At 46.4% G+C, this 12,963-nt stretch overlaps 1 pseudogene; it reads left to right on the top strand.

The window, feature by feature from the left end:
• The first annotated feature begins 430 nt into the window (after positions 1–430).
• On the top strand, positions 431–9,955 carry LOC138096277 (putative killer cell immunoglobulin-like receptor like protein KIR3DP1; annotated as a pseudogene).
• Positions 9,956–12,963: the final 3,008 nt, after the last annotated feature.

The raw sequence follows: 12,963 nt of genomic DNA, 5'->3' as shown, positions 1-12,963 counted from the left end.
AGAATGCAGAATCAAAGTCTCTATTAATGAGTTTTTAATTGGCAACCGGCACTGAGCCTGATTTACAAGGTGGGAACATGTGGTTTCTCTTCTGTAAGGAGTTAAGGTTAATGAGATTTATCATGAGCTTGGGAAAAGCATCCTGCATGGTATACACTGAATCACAGTTACTACTTCCTAAAGGCAGCAAGATCTGTTCGAATCCTCTTAGGTTTATAGTGTTTAGGGAAACAAAATGTGACGATCGGGTCACGAGGCGTGCTCCGCGATGCGGCTCAGGTCAGACTTCCATCATGGAGTGAGAAGAGGCTGGCCATCTTCCCATGTGACCTGAGCCAGGCTGACTGTACCAACAACACTGACCGCTTCCGCATCCTGTGACTCTGTCAGCTTTGCTCAGTTCTGCCTCCTGTCTCACAGAAGCAGAGCCATGTGCCCCACACTCCTCAGCCTCCTGAGTCTCGGTGAGTCCAGAAAGACACCGTTGGAGAGGGTTATGGTGGAAATTAGGAGGTCTTCACACCACTGACCGGGTTCTCTGGATGAGGGTGCAAAGAGCATGGGGTCCATCAGGACAAGCCATCTCTGACATGCTTTTCCTTCCAGGTTTCTGTGTGAGTCTGAGGATCTTGGCAGTTGTGGGTGAGTCCTCCCTATCCCTTATTTCTCTGTTGAGCAGAGCAGTTGGGGCTGATGCAGATGACACTGGAGGCTGGGTGTCAGTACAGTGAGAGCTGCATGTCCTGTGGATCCCAGGTCCTCCTATTGGCCTTGATACCCATCTTCACTCTCCCCAGAAGTTAACCCAGTTCTGGACTCTGGACCTGAAGGCACAGTGTGAAGTTTGGGAGCTGGGAGCTAGGCCCACAGAGTGCCATTTCTATCATGAGAGGGGAGCAAGAGGCTGCAGCCCACAGACCATCCCCTACAAGCTGGCTCATGGCATCTCCAGCTGGCCCTTAACAACAGGATCTGCAGGAAGTCCACTGGACCTGAGCCCAGGGAACGGTCTGGTCATCAGGCAGGGCCACCTGGATCTTGTCACACATTTTATCTAGGTTAGTGAACAAAGGAGCCAGGTTCCAGCTTTATTTCCTTCTTTTCAGTCAAGTGGCTTTTTCATTTGTTAGTTGTGTTACTGTTAGTCACTCAGTTGTGTCCGATCTTTGAGACCCCATGGACTGTAGATCACCAGGCTCCTCTGTCCATGGGATTCTCCAGTCAAGAATACTGGACAGGATTGCCATTTCCTTCTCCAGGGGATCTTCCCTACCTGGGGACTGAACCCTGCTCTCCTGCATTGCAGGAAGTTTCTTTACCATTTGAGCTACAACAAATCCAACAGGGAAGCCCTCTCACTTCTTTTCCATGCATCAGTTTTTTTGTGGTGTTTCTTTTGCCTGCATCGTACAGCATGTAGGATCTCAGTTTCATGATTAGGGATTCAACCCGGGCCCTTGGCAGAGAAAGTGCTGAGTCCTAATGATCGGACCACACAGGAATGCCCAGTGTTTTGTGTTTTGAGGGAGCTTTCAACATTTTGTCAACCCAAGGAGTTATTCTCCTGATAAAAATCACTGCTGAGAATCATATTCTTAGAATCTCTGTGATGTCTGTCCTGGGTTGACTGTGTCTCTGTCTGTCCCCCAGCCCCAGGTGTCCTTGAGTATCAGGGTGATGCACTTTAGGGTTGGTGCCTTGGAAGAATTGAAGGGGAAGCACTCCAACAAGACCAGTGGGGAGAGGGGACCATTCCTATTTTCCTCTCAAAACCTGTGACTCCTTCTCTCCTAGGTGAATATGACAAGCCCTCTTTGTCAGCCTGGACAAGCCCCATGGTTCCCTTAGGACAGACTGTGACTCTTCAGTGTCACTTCCGTTCTCCACGTAAGAGATTCAGACTGTTCAAAACAGATGGGACCAGTTTGACCGAGCTCCATGGAAATCATTTCAACACCTTCACCCTTGGCCCGGTGACCAGAGAACATGCCGGGTCCTACACATGTTCTGGATTCGCCAGGTCATTCCCTGTGTTGTCCAGACACAGCGACCCCCTACAGATTGTGGTCACAGGTAGGAGGGGTCCAGCCCAGCCCAGGACAGCTGTCTATGCAGGCAATACCATCCTAGATCCAAGTTCCTTACGTGGTCCAAGATTTACTCAGGATTTCCAGCTAGGAATGAATCAGGAAAGAGAATCCACTCTGAGAGTTTAAACTCAGGGTGTTGAATAGACGGGGTGCTCTGGCAAAGGAAGGAGGAGCCTCACTAGGCATTAGTTAGACAGGATGCAACTGCTGCTTGCCAGCAGGGAGGATGCGGAATGACCTGATCCAGCACCTGCCACTCAGGAGGGAGCTGTAATGCCATATGAAGGAGCTGGAGCCCCAGGGAGGAGTCAAGGACTGTCTCCAGAGGCATTAGTTGGGGGTCACAGATGGGGAAATATTCCCTTTTTTCTCCACCTCCTTTCCAATCTCCTGCCAGTCATCACCCACATTCTAGATGAGTGTGAACGGAGCCAGGGAATTCATCGTCAGAACCACCCAGCTCCCCACCACACATATTAGGGACAGGATGAAGCTGAGAGCATGGCAACCCACTCCAGTATTCTTGCCTAGAAAATCCTATGGACAGAGGAGCCTGGCAGGCTATGGTTCATGGGGTTGCAGAGTTGGACAGGACTGAAGGGACTGAGTATGCATGCATGAAGCTGAGAGCAGATCCAACAGCTGAAGAGCTTAGAATAAACACAGAGGAGGCTGGAGGTCTTGAGCAAAGAGAAACAGAAGAGCATTGGCCAGAGCCCGAGAACAAGCCTAAAGAAAGTGCAACAGATCAGACAGGAAGGGTAATTGGTGTTGCTGCTTCATGGGGAGATTTTTTACACCTTCAGATGTCAGGGGAAGCGCCGAGGTGGGGTGACTCACTGAAGCTCACAAGCTCTTTGCTCCTAGGTGTGTTCACAAAACCCTCCATCTCAGCCCACCCCAGCCCCCTCATGCGTGCGGGAGAGAATATAACCCTCCGCTGTCAGTCACTGCTGGGGTTTGACAAGTTTATCTTGCACCAAGAAAATAGCACAGGGAATTTCCAGAGACGTGGACAGATGCTCACTGGTGGGCATGCCGCAGCTGACTTCTCCATTGGCCCCATGACCTGGCGAGTGCGGGCACCTACAGATGCTATGGCTCTTTCAGCCACTTCCCCTATGTGTGGTCAGCTCCCAGCGAACCCGTGGACATCATCATCTCAGGTGAGTGTGGCCAGACCATTGCCTTCTGCTCTCTGTGTCACAGAAGGTGTTGTGTCCAGTCCAGCATCAGTACCAGGAGAGAATGACAGGCGTGCAGAGACACTCACAAACTCGGGAGAGGGAACAAAGCAGAGAGAGGAGGTGTGGACGCAGACGGGAAAGGGGAACAGAGTCCCTGCCGTGTGCCTACAGGAAGACACAGCTGGTGACAGAGGGAAGGAGCAAGAACGTGAAAGAACGACCAACAGAGAAAAGTGTACCAGAGCAGGGACGCGGGCAGTTCCCTGCTCAGGCAGCCACTGATGGCTGGTTAAGGGGTTGGTTTCCTGCTTTCACGTCAGAGCTCCCTTCCTCTGTCAGCAGCACACTGTGGTACCGGCCCCCCTGCAGTCTGGCCCCTGGGTGATCGAGATGGAGGTTGACACCCTGAAGTTGCTCAGCCTTGTGGTTAATGCATCCTTCTGCACAAAGAGTGGGGAGTGGTCCCTCCTATTCTCCCACTAAGGAGTCACGTCCAGCCCCTGGGGTCGGACAGGGCAGCACTGAACACTCCCTCAAGAATGAGGTGGTCAAAGATCCTGTGAGATTCTGGCAATTTCCACTCCATAATGCCTGCTTCTGGGTCAATATCATGTTTTCTGATGGTCCCAGAAGTAGTTAGTAGGTTACGGTTTTCTAGAGCAGCCCAATCTGGTTGATTTTTTAAATCTATTTTTTCTTATTTATTTTTGTTGAAGTTTGGTTGATTTAAGATGTTGTTGATTCCTGTTGTACAACAGAATGGTTCAGCTATTCATATACATATATTCTTTTTTTAACTTGAATTTATTTATTTTGGCTAATTACTTTACAATATTGTATTGGGTTTTTTAAAAAAGGATATTACTAGTTTGCAATCCCACCAACAGTGTAACAGGGTTCCCTTTTCTCCACACCCTCTCCAGCAATTATTGCCTGTAGACTTTTGGATAGCAGCCATTCTGACTGCATGAAATGGTTCCTCATTGTGGTTTTGATTTCCATTTCTCTGATATGAGTGATGCTGAGCATCTTTTCATGTGTTGCCAGCCATCTGTATGTCTTCTTTGAGAAATGTCTGTTTAGTTCTTTGGCCCATTTTTTTGATCGAGTCATTTATTTTTCTGGAATTGAGCTGCAGGAGTTGCTTGTACATTTTTGAGATTAATTCTCTGTCAGTTGCTTCATTTGCTATTATTTTCTCCCATTCTGAAGGCTGTCTTTTCACCTTGCTTATAGTTTCCTTTGTTGTGCAGAAACTTTTAATTTTAATTAGGTCCCATTTGTTTATTTTTGCTTTTATTTCCAATATTCTGGGAGGTGAATCATAGAGAATCCTGCTGTGATTTATGTCAGATAGTGTTTTGCCTATGTTCCCCAATATTCTGGGAGATGGTCCTAGAGGATCCTGCTGTGATTTATGTCGGAGAGTGTTTTGCCTATGTTCTCCTCCAGGAGTTTTATAGTTTCTGGTCTTACCTTTAGATCTTTAATCCATTTTGAGTTTATTTTTGTGTGTGGTGTTAGAAAGTGTTCTAGTTTCATTCTTTTACAAGTGGTTGACCAGTTTTCCCAGCACCACTTGTTAAAGAGATTGTCTTTACTCCATTGTATATTCTTGCCTCCTTTGTCAAAGATAAGGTGTGCATAAATGTGTGGATTTATCTCCGGGCTTTTTATTTTGTTCCATTGATCTATATTTCTGTCTTTGTGCCAGTACCATACTGTCTTGATGACTGGCTTTGTAGTAGAGCCTGAAGTCAGGCAGGTTGATTCCTCCAGTTCCATTCTTCTTTCTCAAGATTGCTTTGGCTATTCGATGTTTTTTTGTATTTCCATGCAAATTGTGAAAATATTTCTTCTAGCTCTGTGAAAAATACCCTTGATAGCTTGATAGGAATTGCATTGAATCTATAGATTGCTTTGGGTAGGATACTCATTTTCACTATATTGATGCTTTCGATCCATAACCACGGTATATTTCTCCATCTATTTGTGTCCTCTTTGATTTTTTTCACCAGTCTTTTATAGTTTTCTATACATAGGTCTTTTGTTTCTTTAGGTAGATATATTCCTAAGTATTTTATTCTTTTCGTTGCAATGGTGAATGGAATTGTTTCCTTAATTTCTCTTTCTATCTTCTCATTATTAGTCTATAGGAATGCAAGGGGCTTCTGTGTGTTGATTTTACATCCTGCAACTTTACTATATTCCTTGATTGGCTCTAGTAATTTTCTGGTGGAGTTTTTACAGTTTTCTATGTAGAGGATCGTGTCATCTGCAAACAGAGAGAGTTTTACTTCTTCTTTTCCAATTTGGATTCTTTTATTTCTCTTTCTGTTCTGATTGCTGTGGCCAAAAATTCCAAAACTATGTTGAATAGTAGTGCTAAAAGTGGGCACCTTTGTCTCGTTCCTGACTTTAGGGAGAACAGTGTGGAGATTCCTTTACAAACTGGAAATAGAACTGCCTTATGACCCAGCAATCCCATTGCTGGGCATACACACTGAGGAAACCAAAATTGAAAGAGACACGTGTACCCCAATGTTCATCGCAGCACTGCTTATAATAGCCAGAACATGGAAGCAACCTAAATGTCCATCAGCAGATGAATGGATAAGAAAGCTGTGGTACATATACACAATGGAGTATTACTCAGCCATTAAAAAGAATACATTTGAATCAGTTCTAATGAGATGGATGAAACTGGAGCCGATTATACAGAGTGAAGTAAGCCAGAAAGAAAAACACCAATAGAGTATACCTATGCATATATAAGGAATTTAGAAAGATGGTAATGATAACCCTGTATGTGAGACAGCAAAAGAGACACAGATGTATAGAACAGTCTTTTGAACTCTGTGGGAGAGGGTGAGGGTGGGATGATTTGAGAGAATGGCATTGAAACATGTATAATATCATATGTGAAACAAATAGTCGGTCCAGGTTCAACGCATGATACAGGATGCTCAGGGCTGGTGCACTGGGATGTCCAGAGGGATGGTATGGGGAGGGAGGAGGGATGGGTGTTCAGGATGGGGAACACGTGTATACCTGTGGCGGATTCGTGTTGATGTATGGCAAAACCAATACAATATTGTAAAGTAATTAGCCTCCAATTAAAATAAATGAATTTATATTTAAAATTTTTTTTCAAATCTGTTGTGGAGGCAGATTTTTAAAAATGATGTTAAATGACACTCCATTTAAAAAATTATTTTTTAATTGGATTTTAAATGACACCCCATATTTAAAGTTATTTCTCAAGTTTTCCCTGTGCCGCGTATCCCTTGCTGTGGGGCTTTCTCTCCTGGCGGTGGGCGGCCTTCTCATTGCAGTGCTTCTCTTGTTGCACACTTCCGGCTTTAGTCCTACACTTCGGACTAGAGTTACTTTGTGCTCTAAGATGAAGGTCTCCTCCTTCCAGGTCTGTCCAAGAAACCCTCTCTCTCAGCCCAGGGGGGCCCTGTGGTGAGATCAGGAGAGAAAGTGACATTGGTCTGCAGCTCCGAAAGTGCCTTTGACCAGTTCCACCTGCTCAGGGACGGGGAGAACCTTGGGTGCCCACTTGCTGGAGGGCATAGCCCCCATGGAACACTCCAGGCAGAGTTCCCTCTGGGTCCTGGGACCCCTGACCACAGTGGGGTCTACAGGTGCTACAGATCCTTCACTCGCTCTCCCTACTCATGGTCAGACTCCAGCGACCCACTGTTCCTGTCTGTCACAGGTGAGGAACCTCTTTCTGGCCCATGCTTTCTTGTTGCTGTTCCAGCTTGCTGTCACTAAGCTGTGTCCAATTCCTAGCGACCCCCTGGACTGCACCGCAAGCGACTCCTCTGTCCTTCACTATTTCTGCTTCATGTATCACAGCCTTGTCCTGGTGAAGGGGTTTGCATAACTCAATGAAGCTATTAGCCATGTCGTGCAGGGCCACCAAGACTGACAGGTCATAGTGAAGAGTTGGACAACACATAGTCCCCTAGGGGAGGAAATGGCAACCCACTCCAATATTCTTGTCTCCAGAACCCCAAGAAGATTCCCATGCTTCACAATGCACTAAATCACACTGCGTTGGCCAAGAAGTCCATTTGGGTTTTTCCATAACATCTTACTGTATCACTGAGCTCTATCTCAAGGGATCCACGCTGGTGTCAGGGGAACCTTAGGGCTTCTGGGGAAATGGAGGCAATGAGAACCAGAGAGGAAGAGAGATTGTAGATGACATCTCAACCCTCTTCCACCTCCAGTATAGATGCTTCATATCAGAATTCTGTCTATCCAGGCAATAAAGAAAAAGGTCAGGGTAGACCCAGGGAAGGGAAAGGCTGGGCTGATTTGGGAAGATCAGAGATTGCCTTGGCTCCTTGCTTTTAGTCTTTTCCCAGAAACACCTCTGACATACAGGAGATTTCCCAATTAAGGAGCATGGACACTCATTCCCGGAGCAGAGAGAATGTCTCTAGCTTACAATTGTCTTTCACCACCAGGCGTATCCTTCCCACATCCTTCCACCATCACATCTGCAGGATGGAGGGTCTACTCAACGCATTCACAGGGAGGAACCAGAAGTTTTCCCCTCCCCCATCAGTGCTCTGAGGGATGACAGAGTCAAGGACAGGCAGGAGGTCAACCTTCCAGACAGAATAGTCCTCATTCAGTCAGTATGAGGAAGGTTACTTGTTAACCCTGTCTTTTTTCTTCTAGAATCCAGTACAAGTACTTGCTCATCACCCATGGATCCACACACCACAGAAGGTAAGCAAGACGGTCTCCTATCTCAGCAAATGTCTGAGAAGACAGAGGGTTGCTGTGTGAGTGTTGGCTCTGCCACCTCCCAGCTCTGTGACTTTGGGCTCCTCAACATCCCTGTTAAGTTAGCATTTGAGACTATGGTCTGCAGGAGACCCACAGAGGACATTGAGCTTCTCATGCTCGGGGACTTGGAATTTCTAAACTGGACAAAGTGGGTCAGACTGACCTGACCCCATGCTTAAAGGAGATGCTTACCTTCCCTCCACCAGGATCTTTGGTGATGGATGTAGGGGGGCAAGCAGAGAATTTTAGGGAGCACCTTCAATATGCGTTATTCCTCTGTTAGTGTTTTATGAAGAAAACATTCCAGTGTTCAGATATAAAAGTGTTGTCTTCCTGAGGATTCCACTCCAGGTCTATGTGGATGGAGGGGAAATGTATTGTGGATTAACGCAGTCTCCATTCATGCAAAAATGCCATGGCTTGTAATACGGGGCACCAGACAATAATTGCTTCAATGCCCAAGAGACCTTGATTCAGACTTCAGCTGGTCTTGCACAGCCTCTTTACTTTATCCACTGCTAGCATCTCTTCTGGATGCTTTGGTACCTCCTGGGAAGTGGAGACCATCACTGATCAGGTTGACAGATGCTGACAGTTTGACACAAGGATACAATAAATCCAAGGTGTAGGGGCACAGCCTACTCAACAAATAACCAGATTTTCTTCCATTTGCTTGTTGGTAGAAGTACCGCTTCCTCGAGAACACTCCAGCTCGTGGTATATTGTCCTTGGGCTTGTCATAGCCTTCACCTCTACCAGCATCATCCTCACTGCTCTTGTCTGTCACTGGTTTTCTACCCAAAATCGTAAGTCTGAAAGTGGCGAGCTCAGTATCATCTGACCCAGGGGGAGGTGGGTTCACAGCAGAGAATGGCATTTTGACTTCCTGTAGGTTGGTTAAAAACTTATCTCCAGTGTTGAGATCCCTGATGGAACGTCTTCCAGAGACCCATGAAGCCCTGTTTTTTTTATGAAAATATGTGTTGATTTATTCTTGGCTGCATCATGTCTTGGCTGCAGCCTGGGGGATCCTCATTGTGGAGCTGGGGTGCAGTTCAAGGCTGCAGAGCTTGTGGCCTCAGCAGGTGCAGCACGTGGGGCTTAGTTGCTTCAAGGCAGGTGGGATCATAGTTCTCCCACCCGGGATAGTGCCTGCACCCCTGCACTGGATGGTAGGATCTTAATCCCCGGGCCACCAGGGACATTCCAAGCCCTGTTCTTCCTTTCAACCACAGCCATCTGTTCTTATTCCTTACATGATCTTGGGAATCTGCTGTTACACAGAAAAGGATGGTCCATAACAGAAGACGTAGGATGGGTCCATGGGTTTGCACAGGATCATAAGACAGTCCATGAATGGCTGGGCTTGTATATGGGTGTGTGTGTGTGTGTGTGTGTGTGTGTGTGTGTGTGTGTGTGTGTAGTAGACAGTCTCAACACCTGGGGCATACCCCTGCCTTTTTGTGGCTTTGATGTCCCCATCAAAGATACGGAGGTCTGGAATAACTGCCTCCACCCCGAAGAGCCTTGACTCTCTTCCATTCTCAGATGTTTCCCTCACAGAAGGAGAGCCCAAGGAAGACAGAATAGTGAACAGCGAGGTGAGTCCTCCCAGGACAAACCCTTGCCATAGCCTGAGCCCCTCCAATACCCAGTGGCCCAGCCTTCGAAGGTCACGTCCCAGTCCATCATTCACACCTCCTTCCTCTCAGGATCCTGCAGCAGAAGACGTGATATACGCCCACTTGAACCATGGGACCCTGTCCGAGAGACTTCACTCCCGCTCCCTCGAGCCCCATGCACCCCTTCACCGAGCCCAGTATCTATGAAGAATTCAATGTAAACCACGACCATGCTGAGCCCTGACCTGTCCCCAGGCTGTGAGCACATAGAGTGTTACAAATCGAGGACTTAGATCTCTTTTTTAAGGGGTTCCTCCGTGGACACTCCTCCTTCTCCAAAGCAGTCCAGCAACTCTGAGGTAACAGTGCAGTCCAAGAATTATAGGATCGTCTTCAAAACTCCCACAACCTCTTAGTAATCTCCTGGCTATTCTAGGACTACATTTTATCTATCTCACCATTTGGGGAGAAGGTACAATCAATCACACATCCTGGGAAGGTTACTATGATCATCCTACTTTTTCTAAAATTCCAATAAAGCATAAAAAATTTGCCATTTGACTCTTCAAATTATTCAGTTAAAAAAATAAGTATAATGTCTATGCGGTAATGTTTTACAAGGATGAACATATTTACAAGACAGAAACAGACTTGTAGACTTAGAGAACAATCTTAGAGTTACAGAGGGGAAGGGTGGGGGGAGAGATAGATTGGAAGTTTAAGATTGACATGTGCACACTGTTACAATTAACATAAAATGCCTTCCATGAAGTATAATAAAATCAATGCTAGATGGCCTTTAAAAAGATGAAGTATATTCTGTTTGAGATATCCATTGTGGTGGCACTAGCGATCTGAGGCCACGTGTGTGCGTGCTAAGGCGATTCAGTCATATCCGACTCTTTGCAAACCCATGGATGGTGAGTAGCTCACTAGGCTCCTCTGTCCACGGGATTCTCCAGGCAAGGATACTGGAGTGGGTTGCCATTGCCTTCTCGAGGGGATCTTCTTGACCCAGGGATTGAACCCACGTCTCTCATGTCTCTTGCATTGGCAGGTGGACTTGTTATCACTGAGCCATCAGGGAAGCCCCCTCAGCCTTCCCCAGCCGTGTGCCCTGAGGGTACTGGGGTTCCAGGGGTAGAAACAGGACAACAAGATCTCCTTCAGTCTGGATCTGCAGCGGCCAATAATGTAGTTACCCAGCCACGTGGTACAATGACTCTACACGTATATGAAGTAGAGCATTCAGTTCTTCAGTCACATCCACCACATTTCATGTTCTTGGCAGCGTCATGTGGCCAGGTGCCATGGTGCTGGACAGAGCAGATGTTTAAAAAGTCCCGTCATCACAGAGAATTCTACTGGACATTCCCCGCCAGATCACTGAGGGCTGCAGGGGAACACTTGCCCCAGGGAGGCTTTGCATGTGTTGTGTTAATCCAGCGATATTTGCATGTTTTGTCTTTTTTGCTTCTTTTCAACAAAGCCAAGGATTTGAGAATCTTGTGCCTTTTAAGTTATCAACTGTTGGCACAATATGGCTTGGCTTAACCAAGAGGAGGGCTGAAGAGCATAACACCATGAGGACCCCGGTGTGAACTGAGCTGGCACATGGGGTGAAAATCAAGCTCCACAGAGCCTTAGTTGCTCCCTGAGGTCGTGTGTGTGATCTCTCCCTGGCTTAGAACTAAACCATCCAAGAACTGTTTTACCAAGAGAAATGTCAGGATCACTAAAAGTGAAGACATGCTGGGGCTTCTGGGTTGTTACTATGAGGGAGCATATACCACACTGCTGTGTTATATATCTGAATGTGCAATCATTTCATAATATATGTAAGTCAGGCCATTACCTTGGATACCACAGGGCTGTATGTCAATTATAACTCTGTGAAACTGGATAGATAGATGATACATGTGCTTAGTCACTCAGTCATGTCCAACTCTTTGTGACCCTTTGGACTGAAACCTTGTAGGGTCCTCTGTCCATGGGATTCTCCAAGCAAGAATACTGGAGTGGTTTGCATTCCATTCTCCATGATGATACGTAGATAGATACGTAGATAGATCAATAGACTTCAGTGGTTGCAATACCACTTCCTGAGGCAGTTGATGATTTTAGCAGGCTATTTCCTGTCTTTTTTTCTTTGCTTCATGGAAGTATACCATATGTATTAATATATGCGTCTGTCCTTGATCAGGAGCTCTGATGAGGACCATTCTTGTCTAACCCTGAGTCTCCGTTGGTTGAAGAGGATAGCAACATGCAACATCAAAGGATGCTTTGAAGAGACAGAAATGACTCACATGCTTCCCCTCAAGGGGACAGAGACACAATCTGCTTTTTACAGACACTGGCCTGTCACTGGGGGAAGTAAAGCCTGCCCTCTGGGCCCCAGAGGAAGAGTTGTGCTTTCTTGTGGGAGCAAAGAGTACTTTGCAAAACTCGCCAGCCCTCCTCACTCCCCCACCCCTCGGTTCAGCAGTTCTCTGAGGGCATCGCTGAAGGTCACACTCAACTCCTCGACTCACATCTCGTATTCAATCACACAGTAAAAGAGTTCAGTCCCCAGGGCCCCTCTGACCCCTGATGTCCTCTCCATCCACAGAGTCCACCCACAGCCACACCTGGATCCCACCCATAACCTCCCTCAGTTCTGAGCTCCAGACCCACACTCCCATCTCCAGTTCACCCTCCACTTTTCATCTTTCTAACTCACATTTCAGAATCTGCTTTCTGCCCCAAATCCTTCCATGGTGCCCACATCTTCAGGGCAAACTCCAAACTCTTCCATCTGAATTCAGTCCTGTTCATGGTCCTCCAGAGCTGACCCCTCCCCCCCCAACCTCAGCTCTCACCTTTTCTTCCCTCCAAATGATACTGGTGCAATTACACCACACACACACACACACACACACACAGAGAGAGAGAGAAAATGGACCATTTAACATCCGTGTGCTCTCTCATATCAGCTCTTCTGAGAACACTGAGACTCAACAAGTTCCTTTTGTACTCGCAATCAAAAGTAGACACAAAGGTAGCCACTACCGTTTACATCACTTGTTAATGGGTTTTTGCCTTATTAAGGGGCAATTTTCATAAGAAAAATCGACATAAATCATTTAGAATGCTGGTTTACAGGCCCATATCAGAATAATTGAAGGTCAAAATTATTTATTTTTAATTAAAAAAATTAAATTTATATTCTCATTTCTCTTTTCTCTACAGCAGCTAATACAATATGACCTT

Source organism: Capricornis sumatraensis, chromosome 20 (genome assembly GCF_032405125.1).
Source record: "Capricornis sumatraensis isolate serow.1 chromosome 20, serow.2, whole genome shotgun sequence".
In the NCBI taxonomy this organism is placed as follows: domain Eukaryota; kingdom Metazoa; phylum Chordata; class Mammalia; order Artiodactyla; family Bovidae; genus Capricornis; species Capricornis sumatraensis.
Note: the sequence above shows the minus strand (reverse complement) of the source record. Positions and strands in the feature narration are given on the sequence as shown.